Source organism: Halyomorpha halys, unplaced genomic scaffold (genome assembly GCF_000696795.3).
Source record: "Halyomorpha halys isolate HHAL.00 unplaced genomic scaffold, Hhal_1.1 Scaffold1034.1, whole genome shotgun sequence".
NCBI classification, from domain to species: Eukaryota; Metazoa; Arthropoda; class Insecta; order Hemiptera; family Pentatomidae; genus Halyomorpha; species Halyomorpha halys.
Window position 1 is genome coordinate 638,398 of NW_027109491.1, and position 16,033 is coordinate 654,430.

At 28.2% G+C, this 16,033-nt stretch overlaps 2 long non-coding RNA genes and 1 other non-coding gene across 3 annotated transcripts in view; 1 reads left to right on the plus strand and 2 right to left on the minus strand.

Moving 5' to 3' along the window:
- The window catches only part of LOC136795833 (uncharacterized), a 4,667-nt gene extending 3,177 nt beyond the window's left edge, over nucleotides 1-1,490 (minus strand). The window contains exon 1 of the long non-coding RNA XR_010843523.1: nucleotides 521-1,490. This is a non-coding gene — a long non-coding RNA (uncharacterized lncRNA). The remainder of the gene's footprint in view (nucleotides 1-520) is intronic.
- Nucleotides 1,491-2,075: 585 nt separating this feature from the next.
- Nucleotides 2,076-16,033, minus strand: part of LOC136795834 (uncharacterized) — a 32,280-nt gene continuing 18,322 nt past the window's right edge. Inside the window, exons 2-3 of the long non-coding RNA XR_010843524.1 lie at nucleotides 4,311-4,488; nucleotides 2,076-3,468 (exon numbers count right to left, since the gene is read on the minus strand). This is a non-coding gene — a long non-coding RNA (uncharacterized lncRNA). The remainder of the gene's footprint in view (nucleotides 3,469-4,310; nucleotides 4,489-16,033) is intronic.
- On the plus strand, nucleotides 15,030-15,102 carry TRNAR-CCU (transfer RNA arginine (anticodon CCU)). The gene has a single exon. It is a non-coding gene; the product is annotated as a tRNA-Arg (tRNA).

A 16,033-nucleotide genomic window follows, 5' to 3' on the forward strand; every position in this document is an offset into this window, starting at 1 on the left:
AAAATTAAATTAAATTATTATTTATTTACAGACTATTAAAGACTACTTAATATATATTTTTTACATTATACATTGTAGTTGAAAATAGGAAGGATAACTTTTATAACATCTAAGAAAATTATAGTTGTCGCCATATATCAATATTAAAATAATCAATAAAACATATGAGCCGTTAGGAGAAAAAGTGGTGAAATCTTGAGTTTTGAGGTATTCTACATGTTAGAGCAAGTTTAAAAAAAAATAAAACCGTTAAAAAAATCAGCAACAAGCATGTTATACAACAATATGAGATTAATTTGTAACTAATTATTTTAAAATGTAAATGATTGCGATGAGAACAGAGTGACATACACCACATTTGCTCTTAACGGGCCGCTTCATGTATAAAGATTCAAATAAAAATATTATACGCAACAGTATAATTTTATTTAAATATGTTATAATTATATGAACTAGAGTGATGTTGAATGTCTTTTTATGTACATAGTACTTTTTCACTATTAGTTGCAGGTGTAATTACCAGCTGTTGACTAAACCATTTCCAAACTTGCAATTAAACAAGGTAATGAGTCAATTACGATGTTGGCTCAGTTCCACGGCTGACGTCTACTTTTTGGCAAAGAGTGAATAGAATGGAGATCGTCTTATCTTAAATTCTTATCTTCTTCACATGATGAAACTATAATACAAACAGTCGTAAATAAAGGTTAGTTATACAACGGGATGATGTGTTTGTTATAATGAACGAGATCCCATTCAAGAGCTGCCGAGAGGGAAGGGAAGGCCTTCGAGGAGGCTTGAACTCGGCGGAATTCACTAATATAATTATACAGTCAAGAAGGTTGAATCAATTTTAGAAAATAATCAAATTATTTCGATAAATAACGTCGAAAGCGAGTTCGATTCCTGCCTGAGCGGGTTAACTTTTAATTCGTAGTGGTTCCACAAAACGAAAACAAAAATCTTCCCTCTTTGAACAAAATAAGTTGGTTACGTTTCACATAACCTCCCGGTATGAAGCTGTTGTAGTGAAGACGTCACCTTAGCAACCTAATGTCTGCAACCGGTTCTGGCCGGATTAAACTTTATTGGTGGTCCCTGGATATGAAAACCCGAACCTCCTATTCTGGTTTGAATTGGTGCTTAACTCTAGAATGTTTAAAATATGTTATATAATAATATAGAATGAAATGGGGTCGTAGTATTATTTTAAACCGAGCCTAAACGACAGCCCTGTCCCTTAAGCCTAATGAACCCGAAGGTTCAATACCGATACCAATACTCTACTTACATATTTCCAGTGACGTCCATCCAAACCTAAATCTAATAAATCAGTTTTAAAGCTACCCTCTCATCTAAGTTTCGGACTTCCCCTCGGACGTTTACATTTTAGGGATCTGCTAGTTACTAAGCCATACAACCTTAGAGGTCTTTCTTATATGCCGCTATACTGTAACCTAAATAATATTCACCAGGTGCAGTTCCCTTTAATTCAGCGTTGTGTTATGAATAATACTAAAAATATATTAAAATTTTTTACTGTAATAATTATAAATCTATTAATAAATTATTGATTTATTTACGAATTTAAGACTTGTTCATCATTATAATTTGCTATTCACGATCCCATTATAAAGAATATTATATAAATATTTATTTACAACTGTACATTATAATACATTTAGTAAATCTGATCTAAGTTAAATTGGAGTGTTACAGGCGTGTAGAGAAACTTCCCATTGGTAGCACTCTAGTGACATTTTACATTAGCTGGTCTCGTGGCCATCTTCTTTTCAGGCGCCTCGGAGGATTGTCAGGAATGGAAGAGGATGCAAGATTAGAAACTAGGTGGTTTGAGTGGTTAGAGAGTTTATAATGGAAGGAGTGATATCTGGTTCGGGCTAGATCGGTTACATAGGGAACATTAAGGTCTTTATGTATGATTTTATTTGTGACAAAGTAAGGAGTATTGAGGATTTTACGAAGGATTTTGGATTGTAAGGATTGATACGAGAGGAATTCGAAGGTTTAGTGGAGCCCCAAAGCTCAACTCCATATGTCCAGATTGGCCTTATTACAGTCATGTAGAACAGTCTTTTGTAATGTGTTGGAAGTTTAGACCGTTTGTCTAGTAAGTGCTGTAATAGTCTAAATCGACGTGCAGTTTACTGTCTTTTCAGTCTGGTGTGAGGATTCCAGGTTAATCGTTGGTCCAAATGTAGTCCAAGGTAGCGGATCTGTTCGACAGGGGTAAGAGTAACATCATTAAATGAAACTGTAGGGCAGTCAGTAGGTTTCCGACGAAGGGTAAAGGTTTTTTTTATAGGATTTGTTGGAATTTATCTTAATCCTCCAATTACGACACCAATCTTCGAGGGCTGTGATATGGGATTGGAGATTTTGGGATACAATTAATGGGATTAATTTAAAATATGAAAACAAAATTTAATGAAATTTATTTTTAACACTAATCAGTGCAATAGTTTATTCTATTATATTTAGAAAAATATAATTTTTTCTAAAAACCTAAGGTTGAAAATTTTGTTAATTTTCCATAAAATTTTATTTTTAATGTATACAATAAAAATGAAGCAAGAAGAATCAATCGAAATTTCGTCCAAAAGGACCGCTCATCACACAGCAGTGAATCCTTGGAAGTAGGTCTAATTTAAAATAATACTTTTTCCATTGTTAGATAATAGAAAAAAAAATTGTATTTTTATTTTTTTGTAATTTATAAACCAACTATTATTATCATAAATAAAAATAAAATAAATCTGTATCACTACAACCTATTTCAACACAATAAAGAAAGTGAAAACGTATATAAAAAATAATTGAGCTTTTTTGTTAACTATTTTTAGTTCATTTGTGTGTCTTTTTCATTTATATTATTAGAAGTAAGCCATGCCATAATTTATAAAATGATACATAGTTTTGTTTTTCTGTTTTGTTTTCAGTTTTACTCTCCATATTCTCTTTCAATATTGTTTTTTATTTATTTACTTATTTACATATTCTTTTTCACTTTGTTATTTTATTTATATTAATGTTCTATAAGTTCATTTTTATTTTGTATTTTTTTTATTATACTCTAAGGCACTAATGCCTCTTGTCGATGCCTGCAATATTATTTGCAGATACTAGTTCCATAATAAATAGAGAATATTATTAATATAGAAAAATTAGATTTTTTAAACAATAGGAAGATAAGTCCCATTCATTTAATTCGATATCATGTAAATGGAAATTTTTTGTGTACGCCATGAACTATTTTCATGAATGAGCTTTTAACTAGATTGTTAGATTGATCAGTTAGTTAAATCCTCTTCTTAAATATGTTTGCTAAGGTGATAGGAGACAGCTGAAGTAGACATGGTGCAACAGTGTGGCGTGAAAGTCCTGCTGCAGTGTCAGTAGGTGAATGGTGAAAGGAGAACGTTTGAATCACTTTCGCTGTCTACGACTCTGCAACAATGAGAAAAGGAATTTCACAAAAACTGGGAATTTAAGAATCAAGAAAATTTTTAAAGATAATTAATTAAATTATTGCGTAAAACTTAGTGAATTCAAAATTTTCATATTAAATTTAAGAACGATATAATCCAATTGAATACATGACTAATGCTAGAGCCAGGATAAAGGTGAGAGGTGAGTACACGTCTCTATTGGATGTTTTTAATATTTATTTAGAATCTGTAAATATGGATATTTAAAATCATCATAGATTCGTATTACTTCATATTTGTAAATATATATATATCATGATTATTACTTCATATTTTATTATCACTAGAGTATACCTATATATTCTGATTTATACGAGAACTAAGTTTTTGTTATATTTTTATTCTTTTTTTTATTTATTATTTCTAAGATGCTAAAGTCTTAAATAGTATTATTTTTATTAAGGTCTTGTCAAATATGTATGAAGTAATTAAAATCTTGTCAATTTAAAATATGAAAACAAAATTTAATGAAATTTATTTTTAACACTAATCTGTGCAATAGTTTATTCTATTATATTTAGAAAAAAAGAGTTTTTTTCTAAAAACCTAAGGTTGAAAATTTTGTTAATTTTCCATAAGATTTTATTTTTAATGTATACAAAAAAAATGAAGCAAGAAGAATCAATCGAAGTTTCGCCCAAAAGCCCATCACATCGCAGTGAATCCTTGGAAGTAGGTTCAATTTAAAATAATCCTTCTTCCAATGATGATAGAAAATTTCTTTTCTCTTTTATTATTATTTTTTTTGTTATTCATAAACCAACTATTATTATCATAAATAAAAATAAAATAAATATTTACCACTACAACCTACTTCAATACAACAAAGGAAGTGCTGTTTTTAGAACAACAGTTTTAAAAGGAGGTGACTTGTTTTCGAGTACATGCTCAACCGTCAGATTTTTCATTAATTAAGGATACCCATGATGAGGCTGAGTGGAGCCCGGAGTGCTCTGGAACCCACAGGGTTGACTTACGCCTACAGTAACAAAATGAAAATTATTTTTCACTGCTGGATTTGAACCCAATTCCTTGAAGTTATTAGTACAGTGCCTTATCGCTGAGCGATCGTGCTCCCTGTACTAATATCATACCAGATATAATTTATTGTTCAATAAAATTTGATAAATTTTACCTAATTTGTATTTTTAATGAAATAAAATAAAAAATATTACATTTCCTTTACAAGATCTAATTAAAAATAAAACTCATTCAGTAGAACATGTAACTTCAAGACAAATTTTTTTTAGGCCAATTTCTTGGAAATTTTTTTTTTTTTAGAACTATAAATATGTATATTTATATAATAATTAATTACATATTATAATAAATAATTATTAGTACACCAAGACTAACATCTCATATATAATTGTTTTCAAGCATTTACTGTTTTATATTAACAATTAGAATTGGTATTACAGTTAATATTGGTATTTAGATTCATAATATGTTAAAATTTAAAAGATTTTTCGCACCTTAAAATCACGTGACCTTTTATTTATTCTAATATACTTGCTGCGGGTTTTCACAAAAAAACAAAAAAGGTTTTCTTCACTTTTTTGAATAAGGCTCAGACTCTTGATGGACGTTTATTTGTCACAAAATGTTATTTAGAGAGAAAAATCATAATCTTATATAATTGTAGTAAAAAAAAAAACTTTGTCATTACCAATTTTTGGTTTTGCCAATAGTTGTTTTTATAATTTTTTACGTATCAAGAATACCAAAATAAATACATAAATAATGAATATTTTTTCTCCTTTAATTTATTATTATTCAGATATCTATGAGGCATCTAGAATAATGTGGAGAACCAGAGCGTGACACTGGCTAATAAATTTTTGTGTGAATGAACAGAATTATAAAATATGGAGAGGGGTGATAAGGATCGTAGTATATCTTTCATGTTAAAGTTAATTAATAATTAGTGAGGTGATTAATACTGGAGGGCTGTTAACTAACCGATTGTTAGAAGCCGCCATAAGAACTCAAGGAATTTTCTTTTTTTTTTTTTTTTTATAATAAAGTATGAATTTTTTATGAATAAGCGTCCTTTTATTCATTATTTCTAAAATAAAATAAACTGCAGTTGATTGCTGAGCGGCATTCTATAAGATCAAAACTCCGTATAGAAATTATTATGCTTACCACGTGTTAACATAGATTTTCTTATTTTACATTTTTTTTTTTTAAAGATATATATTCAACATATATTTATTAATATCTTGTTGTTCTTATAATTCATATTTTTATCTTTTCTTCTTTTTTAATCTGTATGGTATGAATAAACACTTAGAACGCTAATAGTTATTGCCCTAAATTGTGGCACGTTATATAATTATCCTTCAATAAAAGCTATTAAAGTTATAATACTATACTTCATATTATTAATTAAGTTTAAATAAAATTAAGGAAATTTCTATCAAAAGTTATGTCCACTTCTCAAAACTAGAGTTTTTTTAACAAATTAAAATTCTACAGCCATTACTTATTCAGTTCGATTCAAAATTAATTTTTTTCCTAATCAAACATTTTCTATAAAAATATATCCAGAGTCAGTTACTTCCATAATAATTTTTTAATAATTATCTTTTAAAGCATGGACATATCGACTTTCAATCTTTATCTAAAAGCGTTTTATTGCAGGAAAAAAATAATTGTTTCTTTTAAATTCAGTTCAGCATTAGCAGAAACACCTTATGTAACTTAAGCAACCCAGAGAGAACGCAGCAAACCGGTTTCCAAATCCCGAACCGGTTGACTGTCGGTGGATATGGAACATCACGAGTACAGTTTGGAAAACCTGTTTTAGGTTACAAAAGTAAAATTTTATCTTTTTTGGATCCTGATAGGTCCACATTTTTCTTTACAAAGAAATATTACTAGAAAAAAAAGAAGCATTCTTTATCTGCATGCTAATACATTTATTGTTGTTTATTTATTTTTTTTAAATTTTCTTATTTGAATGTATAAAATTTTGTTTACAGTATTCTTTCCACTAACCATGCTGAACAGATCCAAAAGATAAGACTTCATTTGGATAAGTGGCTGGCATGAATTTCTCATACAAGATTGAAACGACATAATACAACTCGTCGTTTTTGAATACTTGAACATTAATTAAACATATGCCTCTTATTGTGTGCATGTACGTTAAGAGGAAATTATTTAATTGTTATTTCCTTTAACTTGGGCTCTTACATTTTTTTCTAATTATTAATTATTATTATATTGGTTTTATTATTATTTTTGCAGCTTTCATGTTTTATACATATTTATTTTTATTATTTTGTCCTGAATGTAATGTGAACAATTAATTACTTGAAGCATAAAATCCATTGTTCTTGATGGCGATTTGTATTAATATTTTATTAAATAAATTAATAAAGAAGTTAAAAATTAAATAAACACTCTAAACTTCTTTCTTTATCTACTAGATTCTAATAAGACTGGTCATGAAAAGACCCTGGTCATCGTTATTTGAAATTAACCATGAATCGAACTATTTGGCTAATTCTTCATGACAATCAAATGAGGAGTACTTTAAAATTTTGTTTAATTCAAATGATTACTCTAAAACGTTAGCGTATTGAAGATATAGAGAAATAATATTAATACGAGAATTGAAGTTAATCTTTGCCTATAAATTTTGAAATTTATATAAAATAAAAAAAAACTCATTAATATAGATGAACTCATTTGATAGTTCTCGATATAAAACCCACAGAATAGATATTTTTGCAGAATTTAAAAAAATAAATCAAATAATAATGGCGCCCAATTTTATGTCCATTAAAGGCGTGCATTTAAGTCTGTTCAAAATAGAATTTTATCAACATTACACTCTCCCTAGTCAGAAGTAGTTTATTACCTAGTCTTAGAAATTGAGACCCTAGCAACACAGGAAAGGCAGGAAAAATTCAACGATATCTCGAGAATTTCTAAACTAGTCAAGGAAGTATCCCTAAAAATAATAACATAGAATGAGCTGAATCAAATTGATTACTTCTATTTTGTAAACTGATATTTATAAAATCAATGAAGCCTTTCAGATTAGGTTCGATGGACCATTTCATTGACTCTTACCTAACGAACAATGGCCTATTATCAATTATTACAAAGATAAGGAAATCTGACATACATCAATTTAAATTAGCCTAACTGCCATACCTCCGAAATTTATATACATCATATAATAGAGCTGAAGTCAAAATAAAATTTTAAGAAACCAATGTAGAATCGAGTTTAATCCATTGTTGTAAAACAAGATGATGCAATTTAAATTTAATCCAGATGTAGAAAACTTAAATGTTCTCATACCATGTTAGTAAAGTATACTTCAATATTATAAGAGACGGAAAAAGAATCAGAAAATTAAATAATGCTCGAAAGAGTGTTTTTGAAGACGGTTACAGTACTTTCACTGCGAATATTCCGCTCAAGTGAATGTAAAATGGAGAAAGGTTTTAAAAATCTATTTATAAATCTCAACATAATTGGATCTTTAGCGTTCATTTTCTGTTGGTTTTGAATAGACTATACCTAAAAGGGAGTTTTATATTTCTTCCAAGGAAAACTTTAGATCTAGGTCCAACAATACTGCTCTGAATAAACGCTACAAGGTCATTAGAACTCTTTGATGTAGAAAAATCGGACTTAGTATCCTACAGAAGTATTTTTCATTATTTACTTTCACCTCCGTACCTCAAGGACCATTCTTAGCAACATTACTGTGCATAACGTACACACAGAACTTATCTTGTATTCTGCCTGTGACATTGGTATGCAGACGTCAATTATGCAAGAAACCACGCACCACCTGTGACCTTACGGAGTTACTTAAGATGGTGTATGACTGTTCCAACTTGTGCAAAGTACCAATTTTATTTTTTCACTGAAATTCACAACTGTATTAAATAAAAAAAAAAATTTAGTAAATGTGATGTAATTCCTATTAGAAACATTTGATACACCCTTGTGGAAAATATATCCATTTTTATAACTCCAATAATATTTCTAAATTGAAAAGTCTCGAGGCCATCTTTTTTTCAGACGCCTAGGAGAATTATCAGGAATTGAAGAGGAAGTAAGGCTAGAAACAGGTCGGTTTGAGTTATCAGGGAGTTTATCAAGGAGTTGAAGATTCCTGGTTCTGCCCGAATCGGAAAAAAGTACCAACTTACTTCAAAAGAACTGAATCAGAGACTAATGCAACAATAAATGACCTTCAAAACTACAATAGAAGATAATGCATATTCATTCTTTCACAACCTCGCGTACAACAATGCCTTATATCTAATACAGAAAAGTTTAACACAGTTTATTTACATAAATTAACTTTTTAGTTTTTAAATGTCTAAGAAATAACAAATAAATACAGATAATATGTTTTTAAGAAAGATATTTAGTCATAACTTTAAGAGTAAGAAACTATTGCCCTCTAAGCAACTTAACTAGTAGGGGTACTAGAGTCGAGGAGAACTAAGTCCACAAGAAACAATAAAGGGAACTGAGCTCAAAAGCAAATGATTTTTTTAAATTTATAATAATCAAGCACAATGAGTGAGTAGCCCAACACCGTTCCCAGTAGTACAAGAGCCGGGAAGAAAAAAGGCAGTTATTTCATCCTAATTTTTGATTACTTTAATGAAAACTATGTATAATTACTAGTCAAAACTGATGAGTCTGCCAAGTATAGGTAGGGGAAATAGAAAATGGCGGCTCTTTCAAAACGTTAAAAAAATTAATTTTTCATTCGGAGCTCTATATCTTTAAAATTAAAAACAATACTATAAAACCTAAGAGAACATTATTTAAAGCAGAGTAAATTTGATGAAATATTAGCCCTAATAGAGATATTTATGTTCAATAGTTACCGAGATATAGCTTTTTAAAAAGCAACATTTCATAAAAATGTACTGAAAGATTAGCAATTAGTGAATTTATTTTGAGAAATCTATATCTCAGGAACTATGTGACGTATAGATGTCTATTAGCACAAATATTAAAGATAGTTTAATGTACTAAGTAATTTATGATCTTTATCTTCCTAGGAATAGCAGTTTTCAAGATATTTGCTAAAATAAATTGATTTATAGTTGTTTATAGAAGTTTTCAAGATATTCGCATGTAAATATAAATTTGGCACGTGAAAATTTGTCCGAATAACTATAAATTTAATATATTTTAGCAAATATCATGAAAACTACTACTCCTGCGAAGGTAAACTTCTTAAACTACTTTATAGCCCATTAAACTAGCTTTAATTTAAGTGCTAATAGACATCTGTACGTCGGATGGTTTTTGAGATATAGATTTCTCAAAATGAATGCACTAATTACTGGTTTTTAAGTATATTCTTTATAACATTTTTATGAAATGTTGCTTTTTAAAAAGCTATATCTCGACTATTGAACGTAAATAACTCTGTTAGAGCTCATATTTTAGCAAATTTACTCTTCTTTAAATAATATTCTCTTAAGTTTTCTTGTTTTGTTGCTACCTTTTAAGATATAGAGCTCCGAATGAAAAATTAATTTTTTTTATCGTTTTGAAACAGCCGCCATTTTTTATTCCCCCTACATATACTTGGCAGACTCATCAATTCAGACTAGTAATTATACATAGTTTTCATTAAAGTAATCAAAAATTGGGGCGAGATAACTGCTTTTTTCTCCTCTTGGGCTCTTGTACTATCAGTGGAGGGAGTGAAAAGATAACAAGTAAGGAGAAAGAACAAGCAAAAACTACAACACAATAGTCATATTTTACAGATTAATTCAATAATCACTCTTATCCGATTTAGCCAACAATTTACAGCTTAAGGACCTTGCCAATGACACTTGTAAATTGTAATGAAAAAAAAAACGAAAAGTCGTACGAAATTGAAATTACTTTTTCTCTAAACTTAACTGACCAGAAATGCCACTTAATTGTATAAATTGTTCATTTTATTTTCGGTTTTCTAACAAGTTTGATAAAAATCTGTGAATAAATGAATAATTAAGTAGTTTTTAATTCTAGATAGGTCTTATCTTTATTGAAATAGTTTAAAAGGGCTAAAATACAGAATTTTCTAAAAATTGTTCCTCTAAAGAATCTTTTTAATTTGTTTATTTGAATAAAATAACCAGTTCTCATTGTTAGCAATGATAAAAAATATTCAAATTCAAATCATGCAAGAATTTTATAAATACATTAGGGGCAAAAAACAAAACAAAAAAAAAACAGTGATTCCAACGAAAAAAACCAATACCTTAGAATCTTTCCCGATCCCATTAGGGCTTTTTTATCTGTTATTATTTTTTGCTCATAATTTCGATAATTGATTTTTTCAATATTAGGATGCACAAATAATATAATTTCTTAATATATTGGTTTTCACCAACTTTGAACATTAGAAAATAAATATATTTTCTAAAAGTGTGATGAATCTCAAGGGCCATAAAAATACCCTCATCATGGCCGGAGGTTGGCCACCTCTGGTTTACGAGGTTAAGAAGTAATCAAGGAAGAACATACATCATTTTTTTTTTAAATTTTACTATTTTATTGATAGATATTACAATCTGCCACACAGTTGTGGACAATAGGTAATAGTGATGAATGATCTCATACATACTAAAATAAAATAAAACAAATTAAATAAATTAATGAAAAAAAAAACTCTCTTAAAATATATACAAACAGAAGAATAAACAAAATGAACATAATCAAACTATCTGTATGAAAAATAAATAAATAAAATAACATAATGATAAAATAATATAGTCTCTAGTCACATTTACACTCTAATATACATTATTTACACGACATACATAATAGAGTTATAAAAATCATTTATTTATTTCATCTCCCAAATAAAGGATATTCTGTACATTTTTCAAGGATAGGGTGAGTATCTCTAAAAATTAAATTAAGAAATGTTTCGCTAACCTATCGAGCTATATAGAAATGATACCAAAACAATGAGAGTAACATCTATGATCTGTCCAAATAAGAAATAATAGAATCATTAGATTGCTATCAATTATTGAACTGTAAATGGTATTTCCGTTGAACGAGCTTGCAAATGAAGACAATGCTTCGAGTAGTCTATAAAGAGAGACGTTCTTATGAGACTTCTGTTATGAACAAATCTTCAAGACAGATGGAGAAATATGCTGATTTGTTGGGTCATATGTAAGCAATCTATATTAAACTGGAGTCAAATTCTATTGAATAATTTCATATTGCTTTTTGACTGTTGATGTGGGATGTGCTATCAACTTATCTTTTTCTGACCTCAATTTGAATCTTCTGATAATGTCCAAAAAGCCTTATTTTCTTATTTGATTTTAGTCTGATTAAATAATTATTGGTAAAATTAATTGGCACAAATAAAATTTCACGATTTCATAGTCTCATAATATACAGTTTAAATTATTTGAATTTTTTGTAGTTATTCATTATTTTTAATCTTAATAATCCATGTTTTTGGAGATGGTATCAGAATTAATTAATAGATTGCTAATACAGGTAAATGAATACTACAGATTGTGTTGTTAAAAGTATAAAATAAAATATATCTATAAATAGTTGACCGAAAATATAAAGATGGTCAGGGTTGAGAATTCTGTTATGAATAAATGTTCAAGATAGATGAAGAGTCAAATAACATAGGACAATAAATAGTTGAAAACTATTTATTCTTTTTTGACCGCAACCCTAACCATCATCTTCATATGATAAAATAAAATAAGCATTTTTAATAAAAAAAATAAGCTTCTAATTATTGATAGTTATATTTTTTAAACCTATTCGTTACTTCCACTTCTTAAAAAAAATTCTTAATTTGCTATTTTTATAGCAAAATAGATATTAAATTTTTTTGTTCATAATTTTCACCTTGTCTGATCTTCACGTTATTTTTTTGGTAGAAAATCACAAAAATAAAAGGAACTTCAAAATAAATCCAAAAATCTATAAAAAACTTAGGGAAGTAAGTAGGTTAGTAGGTGACAGTTATATGATGCGCCCATCGTACCAGCTTATAAAAGTATAATTTATCAAGAATAAGCAGCTTATTTTTTTATTTAAAATACTTATTTTATTTTATCCTTTTAATAACACAATCCACAGCATTAATTCACTAGCAATAGTAATCTATTAATTAATTCTGATTTTATCTCCAAAAATCATTATATTATAATATTAAACATTATGAATAACTAAAAAATTCAAATATTTTAAATGAAAATATTGAAAAATATATAACGGATAACTATGTAGGCTTATAAGCAAATGAAATTTTATTTGTATATAATTAATTTTACCAATTGACTAAAATCAAAAAAGACAAAAAGGCTATTGGGACGTCATTGGAAGATTCCAATTGAGGCATCATCAGGACAGAAAAAGATAAGATGATAGTACATACCACACCAACAGTCGAAAAGTAAGATGAAATTATTCAATTGAGTCTGACACTAGTTTAACATAGACTGCTTATATATGACCCAACAAATTAGCATATTGCTCCATCTGTCTTGAAGATTTGTTCATAACAGAAGTCTCATAACAACGTCTCTCTTTATAGACTACTCGAAGCATTGTTTTCATTTGCAGGCTCAGTAGTGAGGTTTTCTAATATTGTCTTGGAGAATCAATGGAGATACCATTTACAGCTTAGTAATTGATAGCAATCTAATAGTTCCATTATTTCTTATTAGGGCAGATCGTAGATATTACTCATTGTTTTGGTGTTATTTCTCTATAGCTCGATAGGTTAGCTAAACATTTGTTAATTTTATTTTTCGAGATACTAACGGTATCTTTGATATCCTTTATTCGGGAGATGAAATAAATAAATGATTTTTGTAACTCTATTATATATGTACTTCCTTGATTATATTTAATCCCATAGACGAGAGGTCGCAAATCGGCAAGTCGTGATGAAAGAATTTTTCTGGCCCGTGAGATCCATCGCACTTAATGAAAATATATTTATTTTATAATGGTCAAAGTTGGTGAAAACCAATATATTAAGAAATTATATTATTTCTGCATTCATATATTGAAAAAAATCATTTGTCGAAATTATGAGAAAAAAATAACTTTTATATTAGTTATAAAACATATCCATTTCGTCTTTAATATTTTTTTATAATTTTAACACTCCAACGTTTTGGCCTTTCCGGGCATTTTCAAGGATCTATCAATACAAATTTTTAAATACAATCTATTCATTGTAAATTAATTGTAAAAAATATCATGGAAAATTATATTTTATACCTTGTTACACTATCACAGTCAAAACCATATGTTATCAACTTAATTGCAGGTCATATTGCCTTTGTTAAATTATTTATCATTAGTCATTAGACACAATAACTAGTTTACAGTATTTAGTATCACATTAACTAGCTTAGAATCTTTGTTTTCAATTACTTATTATTATACATTATTATTATAGATTCAATTAACATTAACCAGTTTATAATCTTTGTCTGGAGTGTTAAAATAATAAACAAACTTGTCTCAAAAAAAAATTTCATAATATATATTTTATTTTAAAATAATATTCTTGTGAACTTATAACAGATACTGCCTGTTTTATTTATAAGTTCAGAGTAAGAACCCAATAGACAAATAATATAACTCTTGATGCTCCAGCTTATCTCTTAATTCTATATAAGTTCTAAATCAAATATGGGGTTAAATAATTTTATATGCGGCCCGCAGTTAAAATGCATTTCCAAAGTGGCTCACCAAAATCATTTGGGTTGGCTACCTGTGCAATAGATGATTTTAATAATATAAAAAAAAATATTTTTTCATAAAATAAAATTTAGATCTCTATTTGTAAAAAAAAAAAAAAAACAACAAAGAATTGTGGTCAAAATACTCAGCCAATATAAATCTGACCTTTTTATTTAAAATTTAAAGTATAATGCATAATCATTTAGAAAAATATTGCAATGATTTCATATCCATGTTTAATTAACAATAAACCAAAAAATATTCATGGAGATCATTGAGTATCTCAAAAATATTTTGAATATTCCAGGCTAATTCCAATATTTATTTTCCTACATAATCGCCTCTTCAATTATTGTGAACGCTGAGACAGTTTTTCTAAACTAATGCTAAGCAGTTCCCCGCCATGTCCTTGAGAAATAGTTGCACCTGGCCTTTCACCTCCTTTCGGGGCTGAATCGCCTTCTGACCTTGGTCAAATGTTTTACCTTGGTGTCAAGTCCAAACTATAAAAAGAGAAACTGAAAAATAAAAATGGCTGGTTACTGTACCTACTTTTTATATATCAGTTGCTAAAATAAGTAAAACAATAAAATAAATTTATATGAAATTTGGTTGATTAGAAAGAGACTTGTTCGATACTCCATAAAAATACACCAGGGCAGATAAAAATATATTTTTAACATTTATTTCATATATAGTCAAATAACGTCTCCTCCTTCTAACGAGGTTCAACCCATATAATATATTAATAAATAATATATATAATTAGATTCCCCATCGGCCCCTGTGGCCTAATGGATAAGGCATCGGTCTCCTAAACCGGGGATTGTGGGTTCGAGTCCCACCAGGGGTAATTTTTTTTTCTCCTTTAAGAACATACAATTCATACAAAAACAATACAACCACTAATATGGAATAGAAATAAAAGAAAAAAAAACTATAAATTATTTAAACCAATAAATAGTGAATTTTGGCTATACCTTAGAAGCGAGAGTAAATTTATTTTTATTAAAATGAATACAATGAACTATAACTACCATAAAGAATATATAATGTTTTTAGTTTTTATTCATGTTTATATATGGAAATATAATTTACCCAGTTTTTTCTTAGCGGTAAATAGGGTTCTGGGGGGGGGGGGAGTAAACTGTTCTGTTGTCAAGACAATTTGGAAATTAAATAATATAATACACCGTAATTTAAAAACAAGAACAATTTAATACAAAGATTGCAAACATTTTATCTAACAATAAACTTGTTTCCTGAAGTTTATTTGGCATAAAACTAAATTAAGATAAACTAAACTAAAATAAATGGATGTTAATGAAAATGATGCTGAAATGTCGTCGTATTATTCATTATTTTAAACGATTTTAATTAAAACATTTAAATTCAGTTATTCATTTCTTCCTTAAAGTAAAAAAAAACATTATGCGTCCAAAAGAAATATTTGACATCTATGAACTCAAAATTAATAAATCTGTTTTTGTTGTTTAAATAGAGTCATCTGTGACACCTAAACTATGATATTAACATCTCCCATCTGTCCTAATGAGAAATAATGGAACCATTACATTGCTATCAGTAATTGAATCTTAATGGTATCTTTAAAGTTTATCTTAGACAAGAATGGAAACCCTCAAAACTCAACCTATAAATGAAGACAATGCTTTGAGAATTAGGTAAAGATAAACGTACATCCTGCAGTAGAACTTCTTTTATAAACTCCGGATTTTTATTCAATAGAGTTTATGATAATTACTTATGAAGTTAGATATTATATA